We start from the raw sequence: 13,803 nt of genomic DNA, 5'->3' as shown, positions 1-13,803 counted from the left end.
CTATTCCCCAACTTAAAATAAATAAAGGCTATTTGACATTATCGTGTGTCTGCAATTGGTGGGTTCTTGGTCTCAATGACTTCAAGAATGAAGCCGTGGACCCTCAAGGTAAGTGTTAAAGAGTTCTTAAGGATGGTGTGTCCAGAGTTTGTTCCTTCTGATGTTCAGATGTGTCTGGAGTTTCTTCCTTCTGGTAGGTTCGTGGTCTCGCTGGCTTCAGGAGTGAAGCTGCAGACCTTCCCAATGTTACAGCTCATAAAGGCGAAATGGACCCAAAGATTGAGCAGCAGCAAGATCTATTCTAAACAGCAAAAGAACAACCCTTCCACTGCACGGAAGGGTAGGGAAGCAGGTTGCCCTGTTGGCTTCCGGCAGCCTGCTTTTACTTCCTTATCTGGCCTCACCCACATCCTGCAAATGGTCCATTGTACAGAGAGCTGATTGGTCCATTGTACAGAGAGCTGATTGGTCCGTTTTGACGGGTTGCTGTTTGGTGCATTTACGAACCTTTAGCTAGACAGAGTGCTGATTGGTGCGTTTACAATCCTTTAGCTAGACAGAAAAGTTCGCCAAGTCCCCAACCGTCCCAGCAACCCAGCCAGCCTCACCTCTCACCTGCGCTAGCCGCCAGACTCTGTGGCAGCTAGACTGACTACTCCGCAGCACAGAGGGAGCTCGTCACCCGATCAAGCCCAGCAGCCCGCCGAGCCCACGGAGCCCGCGCACACCCGGAACCCGCGCACACCCGGAACCCGAGCCGGCCCATGAGCGCGCGCAGCCCTGGTTCCCGCCGGTGCCTCTCCCTCCACACCTCCCTGCCAGCAGAGGGAGCCGGCTTCAGCCTCGGCCGGCCGCAGAGAGGGGCCCCCACAGCGCAGCGGCAGGCTGAAGGGCTCCTCTAGCGCAGCTGGAGGGGATGCCGAGGCCGAGGAAGTGCCAAGAGCAAGGCCTGCTGGTACGTTGTCATCTCTCAGTTGAAGCCATTATATCCTAAAAGAAAAGACTTTTTGAAGGTAACTTTAAAAGAGAACTTTCAAACACATTTCTTATATCCGTTTTTAATCTAAGTGGTTAATCCCGACGACATTTAATCAACTTTTTGACAATTCTTTATATAGCTGGATTCTGAACAGATTTTATGTAGAGGAGTGCCCTTGTTTACTGTCTCACTAGACTTCCGTGACAAGTCAAAAATTACATAGCCACTCTCTAAACATCAAAATTGAGAAAAAGTTGGTAGTAGATGGCAAGGGGATTAGTAGTTGTGTCTTCCTGATTCCTTCTTCTAAGAGAACATTGATGGTGTTGTTCTAAGAGAACATTGGTGGTGCTTGAAGATATTTATTATGCATAAGAATAGGTTAACTGTGTAGATCTTAGCAAATTTTCCGTGATGGAAGGAAATAATTAAAACCCTACCAATTTTCTCTTCTCCCAGTGACAAGGCTGATGTTAGCTATTATTTTGACAGATGAAGTTGTGCTCTGAGTAACAAAACCTGAGACTTCTGAGAAGTTTTCTTAAATGTGTCCACCTTCAATTCGGCAATCAGCTCTCATTTATCTAACTTGTATACTGGGTTTTGGTGTAAATTTTTTTTTAAATAAAAACTTGTTGAGAAAAAAATAGTCTGAAAACCACTGTTTTAAAAATCTGTATAACAATTTAATTATAAATTATTATAATTAGGATTAAAAGGGCTTTGGGAGGGCTAAAACATTGTGTAAGAGGAGAAGGTATCACATCGTAAATTCTTTGATTTTCTAACAAATTAATTTAAATCCAAGTGAGGAATGGTGAGTTTGTGAAAAGGAAAAAGCTATAATTTTGGAACATGTGATGTTATAGAGTCAGGCAAGCCCAAGAGTCTCATAGGAAATCTGATAATAGGCAAAGGGCAATATGAAGGTGGTAAATTCTCAGGAAGTCACAGAATGGGTGCAAAAAGATACTTGTCACATAATAATAATGGTGTAACGCAGGCAAAATTTGCTTTAAGATTATGCCTTGAGTTAGTCACTTTACTTTTTGAAAACATTTTCTGAAATGATGTGTAAAGTCATTTACCCATCATTTTTTCTGTATAAAAAAACACAGGCCTCTAACTACATGACTGGGTCCAGGATTACATCTGTAGAAACCAAAGGGTATGCATATTTTGTAAAATATATGACTGAGTTGGCCGGGCGCGGTGGCTCAAGCCTGTAATCCCAGCACTTTGGGAGGCCGAGATGGATGGATCACAAGGTCAGGAAATCGAGACCATCCTGGCTAACACGGTGAAACCCCGTCTCTGCTAAAAAATACAAAAAATTAGCCGGGCGAGGTGGCGGGCGCCTGTAATCCCAGCTACTGGGAGGCTGAGGCAGGAGAATGGTGTGAACCCGGGAGGCCGAGCTTGCAGTGAGCTGAGATCTGGCCACAGCACTCCAGCCTGGGCGACAGAGCGAGACTCCATCTCAAAAAAAATAAAAATAAAAATAAAGTAAAATAAAGTTACATATATATATATATATATATATATATGACTGAGTTTACATGCTGCTGAAAAGAGATTATAGTTTCATTCTGAATTAAAATCAGCTGATCAACTATTTGAGCGTGTGCTATGTGAAATGGATATAGACCAAGCACGCTATTTCTTTCATTGACTTTTTCGGAGGCAGAATATAAATTTAGTCTTTGTCTTTCTCATTAGAAAACATTCAGGGATGTTGATGGGTCAATAAGGAAAAATGTCCAAGTACGTATACCCACACTATCGACTGTAGCGAATGTTCCTAATCATGGCCTAATTACTGTAGCTAAGATCGGTGGTATTCTCAAATCTTAGAAAAAAATATACGAAAGTGTTTTGGTTTTTTTTTTTTGTTTGTTTGTTTTTTACATCCACTAATTAATGGTTATCTGGTTGTCTTCTATATTATTTCCTTTTATAGGAAAATAAGTCCCTGAATATGAGAGTATTACACTTCAGATAATGAGTACTAGAATAGTAAGTATCAGAGAAATAAAGATCAAAAGAAATGAGTTATATTTCTGACACTCTCTTGTTTTATACAAAGTTGGCCAAAGCATGTTACATCTCTGCATCTGCTACACTTCACTTCCACCTTATCAATAGGAGCTGCAAGTTTACTATGGTCAATGATTTACTGGAAAGAAAACAGCTCCAAGATGGAGAAGAAACGTTCAAGTGTTTCAGCAAAGGTGACGCCTGGCAATTAGAGGCATCATTTGCTATTAGAGGTAGTAATGCTCACTCCTGCATATAACTTTCACAGAGTAAGTATGCTATTTGAAGTTTCTGTGTGCCTCCAAAAGAACCAAGTCAGTTTTACAATTATGTCACTTATTCTAGAGTTGTAGCCTCTGTTCCCTAGATTAGTTTATTCATTGTAGTATTGGTGTTGGTATAGTGCAAACAATAATTTCTCACTCATCCAAAGCAGTCTTACAACGTCTTTCCAAGTTCTGACAATTGTGCTGAATGATTATGAAGTGTTTGGAACTCCAGTTGTTAAACTTCACACCTGGTCAAAAAAGAAGGCAGTAGGGAAGCATGCAACATTTTTATTTTTTTCGGAGCTCATTCTCCTCTTTTAGTTCAGTGAATTTAATCAGGCTTATTGAAGCAGCAAATATTTCTCACCAAGCATCACTTTTGCTGAAACACTTGAATGTTTTCTCTCCATCTTGGACCTGTTTTCTTTTCAGTGAATTATTGACCGTAGTAAACTTGCAGCTCCTATTGATAAGGTGGAAGTGAAGTGTAAATTTGGGGGTTCAAATTTTGAATAAGATAAGACTTGAATAGATTCTGTTATATTGTGTCAAGGCAAAAGTACAAATAAATCTAGCTTAAGTACTTTTGTCAATACAACATATTATAGGAAAACATTTATTACTAATAATAATGACAACTAGTTACCACTTTCTCTAATAAAAATGTAGAAAATATAGAGTCTCCAGTCTTTATCAATCCTTACCCATTCCAAATTCCAATTCTGTATAACCTTAGGTACTTCCAATGAAATTACTTCAACCATTTATGAGAATTTCTTCTTTAAGTGCATATGTGATGTTTATAACTTTTAATGTAGATAAATATAACTAGATAAAATACTCTTAAGCTATCTTCTTGTGAGCTGCTAGTCTAGTCTTTAAAATGTGAGAAGAATTACTATTTCTGTGATTAAAAGCCAATACATGCTTACTCTGACCTGTCTGTTGTAGAAGTTGCTTTATATTTAATATCACAAAAAACTGGAGTTAAGTTTAAGTATCATGTCTATTTTATATAATGAAACTGATGTTTAGGAAGACAAAATAACTGGCCTAAAGTTACAAAACAGTTAAATAGCTCATAAAGAAACTGAACTCAAGACTTTTATGACACGAATCTATGTACTTACTCACTAGACTGTATAGACTGATTAATAAAAGAGAGGATGTTTTATATTTGACTTGGTGAGTTGTAACACATTTAACTGCAAAAAAAAAAAAAATCTTCCAAGCAGGACGAAAGGAGCCAGTATCTTTTGATGTAATATTTGTGAAGCTTAAGGTAATTGAGTTCCAGAAGAATTTTTTTTACTTATTTTTCAGAGAATTTTTATTACATTTTGTCTCGGAAAAGGAAACACCAAAGTCTCCACTTCAACTTTTATTTATTCTCCCACTTTGTCTGTTTTCTGTTTTTCTTATTTATGTATTCTTATTAAGTTATGGGATACATGTGCAGAACGTGCAGGTTGGTTACATAGGTATAAACGTGCCATGGTGGTTTGCTGCACCCATCAACCCATCATCTACATTAGGTATTTCTCCTAATGCTATCGCTTCCCTAGCCCCCTTCCCCCAAGAGGCCCCCAGGGTGTGATGTTCCCCTCCCTGTGTCCATGTGTTCTCATTGTTCAACTCCCACTTATGAGTGAGAACATGTGGCATTTGGTTTTCTGTTCCTGTGTTAGTTTGCTGAGAATGATGGTTTCCAGTTTCATCCATGTACCTGCAAAGAACAGAAGCTCATCCTTTTTTATGGCTGCTTAGTATTTCATGGTGTATATGTGCCACATTTTCTTTATCCAGTCTATCATTGATGGGCATTTGGTTCCAAGTCTTTGCTGTTGTGAAAAGTGGGTCATTGATGGGTTGGTTCCAAGTCTTTGCTATTGTGAAAAGTGGGTCATTTATATTCTTCTCTAAACTGGTTATTCTAGTTAGCAATTCCTCTAACGTTTTTTTTAAAGATTCTTAGCTTCCTTGCATTGGGTTAGAACATACTCCTTTAGCTCAGAGGAGTTTGTTATTACCCACCTTTTGAGCCTACTTCTTTCAGTTCGTCAAACTCATTCTCCATCCAGTTTTGTTCCCTTGCTGGCGAGGAATTGTGATCCTTTGGAGGAGAAGAGGCGTTCTGGTTTTTGAAATTTTCAGGCTTTTTTGCACTGTTTTTTTCTCATCTTAGTGGATTTATCTACTTTTGGTCTTTGATGTTGGTGACCTTCAGATGGGGCTTTGGTGTGGACGTCCTTTTTGTTGATGTTGATGCTATTCCTTTCTGTTTGTTAGTTTTCCCTCTGACAGTCAGGCCCCTCTGCTGCAGGTCTGCTGGAGGTTGCTGGCGGTCCACGCCAGACCCTGTTTGCCTGGGTATCACCAGTGGAGGCTGCAGAACATCAAAGATTGCTTCCTGTTTCTTCCTCTGAAAAAAAATTCACTATGAATTTGTGTTTTCTTTTTGATAGCTGTATAATGACTATATTTATTGTCCTATTTATTTTAGTTTTGTTTATGTTTCAGCTTTTTCATTTGGGGTAAAGCATAATATTAAATTATGATTTTCAATGTTCTCTTCAGGGGGATAAACCTTATTAAGAGCATCGCTATATATGAAACAGTTGTAAATACATGTTTAACTTCTGGGCTTCATTGATAATGATTTAGAAATGGGTAAGGCTCCTTCTTATTAAAATAAATAACTACTTTTGAGGTTTTTGTGTGTTGCCAGAATGTTGAAATTATTTAAATATTTATACCTAACATCTAGTCTATAGAAAATGCAGGAGGCAGGGGAACATGTTATACAACACTCAGAGTGTGCAATCAATAAAGTCCAGAATAAAGAAACTTTAAAGATAGTCAGTTCATCTAGTATCTCTAAAATATAAATTAAAAACCAAAACATGATGGCTGTGGTTCAGAGGAGACGTCTCACACCAATCAAATGCAATATGTAAATATTGTTTACACAATTCAAATACTATTCTCATCTGTGAAAACAAATAAAAAGAAGAAAACATTGGAACCTTATTATTTTCATTCTGACTACAATCATTCTAACCCTCAATTATCTAATTTTTCCCCCAGAGATAAATTTATAATGAATTCTTTATTCCACATTCTCTGACTTAGTGAGACATATAACACTAACTACTTCACAATCTAATTTTCATTGGAGGTTTTTCTCCAATGGAGTCATGCATGGTATTTTAATAATAGGCAATCTTTCCCATTGCCCAGGAGGGCCAAGACGTTGTTTTTTCTACAACAACCCAAGAACTTTGAAAAATGCCTTTTACATGGAAGGTTATTGATAAATCTTTGCTGAATAACTCAACTGAAATTGAACATAAATTGAAACATACATGAAGTTTGTCATTATTAGTAAATATGTGACTACTGTAAGTTTAGTGGCAAAGTCAATTTTATGTAAGAGGTAAAGTGACTGATGAACTAAACTGATACAAGGAGAACCAAGAAGTTCGTAAGTTAAATATGATTGCTTAACCACTGAAAACTTAATGGCTTAAAACAATGATAACTTAATACTCCCAATTTTACTAAATTTAAAAGTGATACAAAATTTTTATTTAATATAGCATTCATATTTCAGTTTTGCTCTCGGACTTAATAATGTTCTTCATGGTGTTTGCTTCCCTCCAGTACATGAAGTCTTGCATTCAATTGTTATGTCTTCTGTGTTTATATAATCTGGCGAAGTTCACAGCCATTCCTGCCTCTCTTATGCTGATATACTTGAAGACTATGTTCTGTTTGGGGTCTGTCTAATATTTTCCCACAAATAGATTGAGATTCTGCATTTCAGGTCAGAATACTTCCAAAGAGTTGTTATCTTTGTCAGGATATGAAATCATTTCCTCTGTTTCAAATTTTCCCTCCTCTTTAATAGCCATTCTCTTCAATAGCCATTCTCTTCAAGTCCCAATTCAGAACCAGATTTATTTATTTATTTATTTTTTTTGAGTCAGAGACTCGCTCTGTAGCTGAGGCTGGAGTGCAGTGGTGCAGTCTCGGCTCACTGCAAGCTCCGCCTCCTGGGTTCATGCCATTCTCCTGCTTCAGCCTCCCTAGCAGCTGGGACTACAGGGGCCTGCCACCACGCCCGGCTAATTTTTTTCATGTTTAGTAGAGACGCGGTTTCACCGTGTTAGCGAGGATGGTCTAGACCTCCTGACCTTGTGATCCACCTGACTTGGCCTCCCAAAGTGCTGGGATTACAGGCGTGAGCCAACGTGCCCGACACAGAACCAGATCTTTTAGGTGCTTTGAGATTATATTGGCAATACTACAGATCCAGTCACCATTCTAGTTGGTAGCTTGATTTAATTCTGTTAACAAAGCTGAGTTTTTATGTTCCATGGGTTATAGTTTAAAGCAGAGATTGAGTTTCATTAAACTTCCAGGAATAGGAGTACTTTACCTTGCGTCCTGGATTTAGCTAGTGAGCAAGTCTGTCCTAGGGAATACTTTTAGCCCTTGTTGTCAGTAGAAGCCAAATTTCCCACTGTCACAGACTGGTTTCAGATTGTGAGCCCATCAAATTAATTGCGTTAGCCCTAATTGCTTCTTGCCACTTTTGTATCTGTTCAATTTCTGTCTTTGTTTTGACCCAACTGTGTCACTTTTACATTATATTAACTAATCATTATAATTACTAGTTACACTGACATTATAATTGTTAATGGCAGTGAATCTGTATGGATCTTCAGCAACTTCAATTCTTGTCTCCTCGGAAGAAAGAATTCGATTGAGGGGCGTAAGGCAAAGCAAGAGAGTGAGGCAATTTTTTGAGGAGGAATTAAAGTTTATTTAAAAATTTATAGCAGGAATTAAAGGAAATATAAAGTACACTTGGAAGAGGGCCAAGCAGACTACTTGAGAGATCAAGTGTGTGTTTTGACCTTTGACTTTGGGTCTTATATGTTGGCATGCTTCCTGGTTGTATGACTTGTCCCCTGATTCTTCCCTTGTGGTGGGCTTTCCAGTAGAGCAGTAGTCTGCCAGCACTTGAAAGGGGCTGCATGAACAGTGTGTTTATCGAAATTGTGCGCATGCTCACTTAAGGCTTTCTTCCCTTACCAGTTGAATGTTTCTAGAGGAAGGTCATATACTAGTTAAACTCTACCATTTTACCTCTTAGTGTGCATGCTTGAGCCTACTCACCCGACTCCTGAGATCTTCTCAAAAAGCTGTTAATCATCAACTTTAGGTGTTTCTATCTACTGGGAAACTGCCTTCCCCTGGCGCTGGCTGAGACCAATTATTGTTTTAGAGAGACAGTTTTAACAGCTCTCTAAAAAGAAACAATTTTTTTGCCAAAACCTCATCACATGTTGAAACCAGGCAATGATCATCAATGGAAACCGGCATCACAAAAAGCTTACGGTTGCCTGACATTCCTGGTTAGTGGAGGGGGGAGAGGGGCCCTCTCCTGGGCTGCCCATGTCTGCCTGACTACCTACTGCAACATAATGACTGCTTGTACTAGCTGTCTTTGAAAGTTTCATTTTTCTCTAGATCTGAGCTACTTTGTCACTTCCTAAGTCCTTGGTTTGTCATGACAGTTGAGTAAATACCATAGATTTACTCTGTGATGCCAAAACTAGCTTCTAATACTAATAATGCATTCTTCTTAGTTTTGGTGAATAGAAAGACTTGTTAATTTCATAATTCTGTTCTCTCAGAAGACATTAGGAGTCTTTTGATAGGCATTTCCAAAGAGTCTAAACTATCAAATCTCCTATTATTTTGACTGAAATTTCTTTAATTGCATAAAATCCTTTGAAAAGAGTAATAAAGGTCTTTTGCATGTAAAATACTTATCATCTTACATATTTATTTTTCCTCTAGAATGACTAAACTGAAATTTGCTAGCAGTGAAAATTTAATGGCCAATTATTCTGAGCAATTATCTTTTCTTTTCTCTCCAGACCCTGTATAGTGTGGCAAGAATAATCATTTGCTTTTGTTTATTTGTTATTCTCCCTTTGTGGCAAACTGGCTCTATTTCTTTTTTTCTCTTTTGTTTACTAATAGCCTAATATTTAAATGTATGTTAACAGTTAGATTTACATGAGAATTTTTGTTTTGTTTTGTTTTTGCCATATGCGATATTATTCATTGCTGTTAAAATATAGGTTACTTACAAAGGTTATTGAAAAAATATATAGACCCACAGGACCCGTGTGGTGGACAAGCTGGTTAAAGTAACAAATAAATCCTAGCTAAGAGTGTGATCTGAAGGAATTAGACACAGAGTGGGAGAATTTGGATTAAGAGCTTGTGCAAGGTATCAATAATTATTTCCTCTCGGAGTGCAGTTATGGGAGTAACAGACATTTCAAGGGGCTTGAGTTTGTTAGAAAGTTAGTGAGTCTAAGGAGTGATGATAAAATGGGGAAACAACGTTACCCAGGTCCATTTGGACACAGTGAATAGTTTATTTTCTTTAGAGTTTGCTAGAGTCTGCCTAATTGAAATTAACATTTCATGTGGCTTTGGGTTTTATTTATAATACTATATGTGGGTTTTTATAAAAATTGAAATTATTGCTCATAATTTGCATAAGATTTAAAATTACAAGTGTGGCAGTAAGAATAGCATACTACCACCTTACGGTCATTGAGTATTTATTATATACAATGCTCTATGCTGACTCCTTTACATGCAATATATATGTTCATATCCCAAGAGGCAGGTGCTCTGAACCAAACAGCTAGTAAGTGGCAGGGCCAGAACTCAATCCTAAGTCGGTGAGCAATAGCTACTCTCTCATCCTATGTATTATTTTTTATAAAATGTTTCTGCCCACATTCACATGGTGTACTCTGTGGCCTTGTTTGGATTCTGTGACTCAGCTTATCTGAACATCACAGTTTGGACCTTAGTTGCGTACCTGAGAATGAAGAATTGCTGGTTACTGGCATTAGAGTGGGGAGGACATATAGCCTTAGGAGTAGGAAAGCCATTTTCTGTCATTTATTGGGAGAGTCAAAAAGGTTGGGTGACTCTTGAGAAGAGAGGAGAAGTTGTCTGCCGTACTATCTTGGATAAGTATTCCCTTTTTCTGATAGTAAATTATACAGGTAGTCCGCCTTCATTGCTCCCTTGAAGAGATTCCTACCTCCAGACAGAGATGTTGCTTGCCAGAGTGGCTGCAGCAAGGAGTGTAAGTCCGAGAGGAAGAGGTGGCTCTCTAGAGAGGAATCTATGCCAGATGAACTGTCCAGAGAATTAATTAAACTTGAATCTTACTGACAGAAGAGAGTCAAAGCCTGCCAAGGAAGAAGCAGCAGGGTCCAATATCATAGCAACTGATTTAAAATATTAGGTAGTTAGACACGAGGGAAACCCTATCAGCCCATCTCTGAGGAATGCTTTAATAATTTAGACATTTGACGAGAACATTGAGATTTCCATTGAAATGTAGGTGACACATATAAAATACACCTTGGAGCCCATATCTAAGATTTGTTTCAGCCCAAATCAGTCCTGCTGCCATTGGCAGTGATTACAGCAGTAGTATTATGATTTTAAATTAAAGGAGTATTTTATGAAAATCTCTGTAAAATATTTTGGCATGAGTAGTTATTATGTAATTTTTTTAAAATAGTAATTCTTCATATTATTATACAAACACAAAAGCAACAAACAAGAGAGTGGACAAACTTTGCCAAGAACACTATTCAATTTTGGCATCTCGTAAGATCTATTGTCTATTTATAGGATACTGTCTCTATCAGAACCAAAAATATTTTATTATGCTAGAGAAAATGAAGGGTAAATCTTTCTTAGCTGTTTTGATTGTGAAATAAAGCACATATACAAAAAAGTCTATAAAAACATATTCCATTTAACAAATAATTATAGTGGTCAAGAAAAATGACCTTTCCAACATTTCATGAGCTTCTACCAACGGTAAGTACCCTCTTTCCTACCATAGACAGCACTGTATTAAATTTGCTTTTCTTTATGGTTTCAGTAATTATGTAAACATTGTAAAAACAAATTTTAGTTTTTCCTTTTAAAAATGTTATATAAAAGTAAAACATGTTTAAATGGGATATCTTGTTAGGTATTGCTGCTTTCACTCAACATTGCCTGTAAGATTTGAGAAATACAGTAATACATGTATTTTTCACCAGGTTACTCTACTAGATCTTCAAAGCAAAAAAGCAAAAAGAGGTGGGGTCAAAAATCCAAGGTATCAACTGAGACATACATTTATAAAATAATTTTTATTTGGAGGGGAAGGAAACTCTGTATTATACATCTCATTTTTATAAGCTGTTGTGAATGCGATTGCAAAGTTTAACATGATGTCAGAATCTATATGTGTGAATAAATTGTTGGATAGCTTGTCTCCCATATGGCAATGTAATGGGATTTCAGTTCCAAGATTAAAGTCAAAATGTTTGTAGATCCCAAAGGAATTTTCTTTCTTTACACCTCTTTCTTTCTGCTATTTAATTTGTAGGTGCACCTGTTTACCTAGGGTACCAAATGATTTGGATGAAGACACTTAATGTAAGATTCATCGAGTCCTTTTAGTAGATTTTAGAAGATAGGAGAATTATTGTATCCATAATGTTTGCAAATGAAACCTGAGTTTTCTTTTTATCTTTCAGCTTAAGGGGTCACATTTTTTAGTAATAATTTAATTCATCAAACAAATACTTTTTCATGTGAAGTTTCAGTCCACCATAGGATTATCTCCGTATCTTTTGTCTTTCTGGGATATCCTTAACTATTTTTTGAGGGTCTTCACATCCTTACAAACAGTTCTTATCCTGCTGAGTAATTGTAACTTCACATTATTTCCTGCCCAAAGTTCACTGGTTACTGCCTTCTTCGCTGGACAGCAACATCATCTCACAAAGTGGAGGCCGTATGTTCTCTGGATGAAAAACTCAGTGATTGCTCATCACAAAGTGAATCTAGCATTCATTTTGCTTTACTTAATATTATATAATCAACATCACCTTATGGCTTTTTTAACATCTTGCAGAATTTTCAGTGAACAAGCTCTTTGCATTTTTATCTCCAGATTTCCTGTGGTTTGTAGAACCAAGACGTGGATCCATTAGGGGTTAGCCTATTCTGAGAGACAAATATTAGTGAAAAAAACAAAACAGTACTCAAAATGGACTCTCTTCCCTAATGACTAAAACTTTGCTATTTAATCAAATAAGATGGATTCTTCCCTGAGCTTTAACGATTTCTCAGAAGACTCCTTAGTGTTCATGCAGATATATAACAGTTAAACAAATGCTCTAGTGATTCCTGAACCCAAGGAATAGGGGATCAGCTGAAGCTGATGTCCAGTGTTCAAACATTTGCTTTTGGCTGAATAAGAGTACACTACTGGAACTCAGGAGAGATGCTGCAGTGTATGTTGTTGCATTGGTGACCAACAAGGTCTTCCATTGATTTTCTCCCAATTTGTGTAAAATCACTTCTAGTTTTATTGAAATAGTGGCCAAAAACTAAGGTGAGAAGTAAACAAAGGGATAGGTAAGTGGCATAATACATAGTTAAATTGGCCAAGTAGTCAACATGATTAAACACATTCTGTTTTCAGAACAATGTGGACCCAGTAATAACAAAAGTAGAAAATCTGCTATGTTATTCTCATCCAAATTTTGGTACTGGCCATATATTTTGGAGAAGTAGAGTGCAATGGAAATGAGCATTGGGTTTAGAAGGCAGAAACTTGATTTTGAGTCTCAGTTCTGCCATTACCTTCCTGTGTCACTGTGGGCTGCTTATTTCTCTTCCCCTGACCTAAGTTTCTAAGTACCAAAAATGGAAGTTTTGTATAAGTGAGAGTTGAAAATCTATATAGTCCTAACATTCCATGAAACCCTTTATTTTATATGCTGAGTCATCGGACTGAAAATTATACTTTGATCTGTCAGTTGAAATAGGATATATAACTTTCTTTGTTTTTTAATAACCATTCAGAGTACTCGATCCACATAAGAAATAGTGGATTTGTTTTTTCCAAGAAAAAATATTAACTTTTGAAAATTACATGGCATATATTGAAGGATATTGGATGTTAGTACAATATAGATTCATGTATTGATGCAAGCAGCATGAATTTCTTCATATCACAAAAGTTACGAAAGGAAGGCCAAAAGTGCCTGCTTCAAATCAGACACAGAACTGAAATTCAAAAATAAATTTTTGTATTAATTTCTTAATGTGAACAACATTGTATTGCCATAGAGGAATTATGAAAAAAAAAAAAAAAGCAAAGAATGAGGTAAGAGAAGCATTCTTTATCTTTATTGTTAATAAATAGGCAACTCTTCTTTAAAGATCCTCTTTGATTTAATCTGAAATAAGTAAGTTTTAAAAATGATTCTTTTGGATAAACCTTTTAGAATTGTTAACTGCTGTCTTAGAATCGATAACAGTAACACTGAGATTTTCTAGTAGCTAGATGTCCTTAGGAGCTGACTGACATAGCCTAGTCATTTTCAGTTATGTAAT

The 13,803-nt window shown here is 37.0% G+C and overlaps 1 long non-coding RNA gene across 2 annotated transcripts in view; it reads right to left on the bottom strand.

The window, feature by feature from the left end:
* Positions 1-757, bottom strand: part of LOC139356233 (uncharacterized) — a 58,248-nt gene extending 57,491 nt beyond the window's left edge. Inside the window, exon 1 of one of the 2 annotated variants that reach the window (XR_011607768.1) lies at positions 609-757. This is a non-coding gene — a long non-coding RNA (uncharacterized lncRNA). The remainder of the gene's footprint in view (positions 1-608) is intronic. The other variant, XR_011607767.1, reaches the window with a different exon arrangement.
* Positions 758-13,803: the final 13,046 nt, after the last annotated feature.

Source organism: Macaca nemestrina, chromosome 9 (genome assembly GCF_043159975.1).
Source record: "Macaca nemestrina isolate mMacNem1 chromosome 9, mMacNem.hap1, whole genome shotgun sequence".
NCBI lineage: Eukaryota > Metazoa > Chordata > Mammalia > Primates > Cercopithecidae > Macaca > Macaca nemestrina.
Note: the sequence above shows the minus strand (reverse complement) of the source record. Positions and strands in the feature narration are given on the sequence as shown.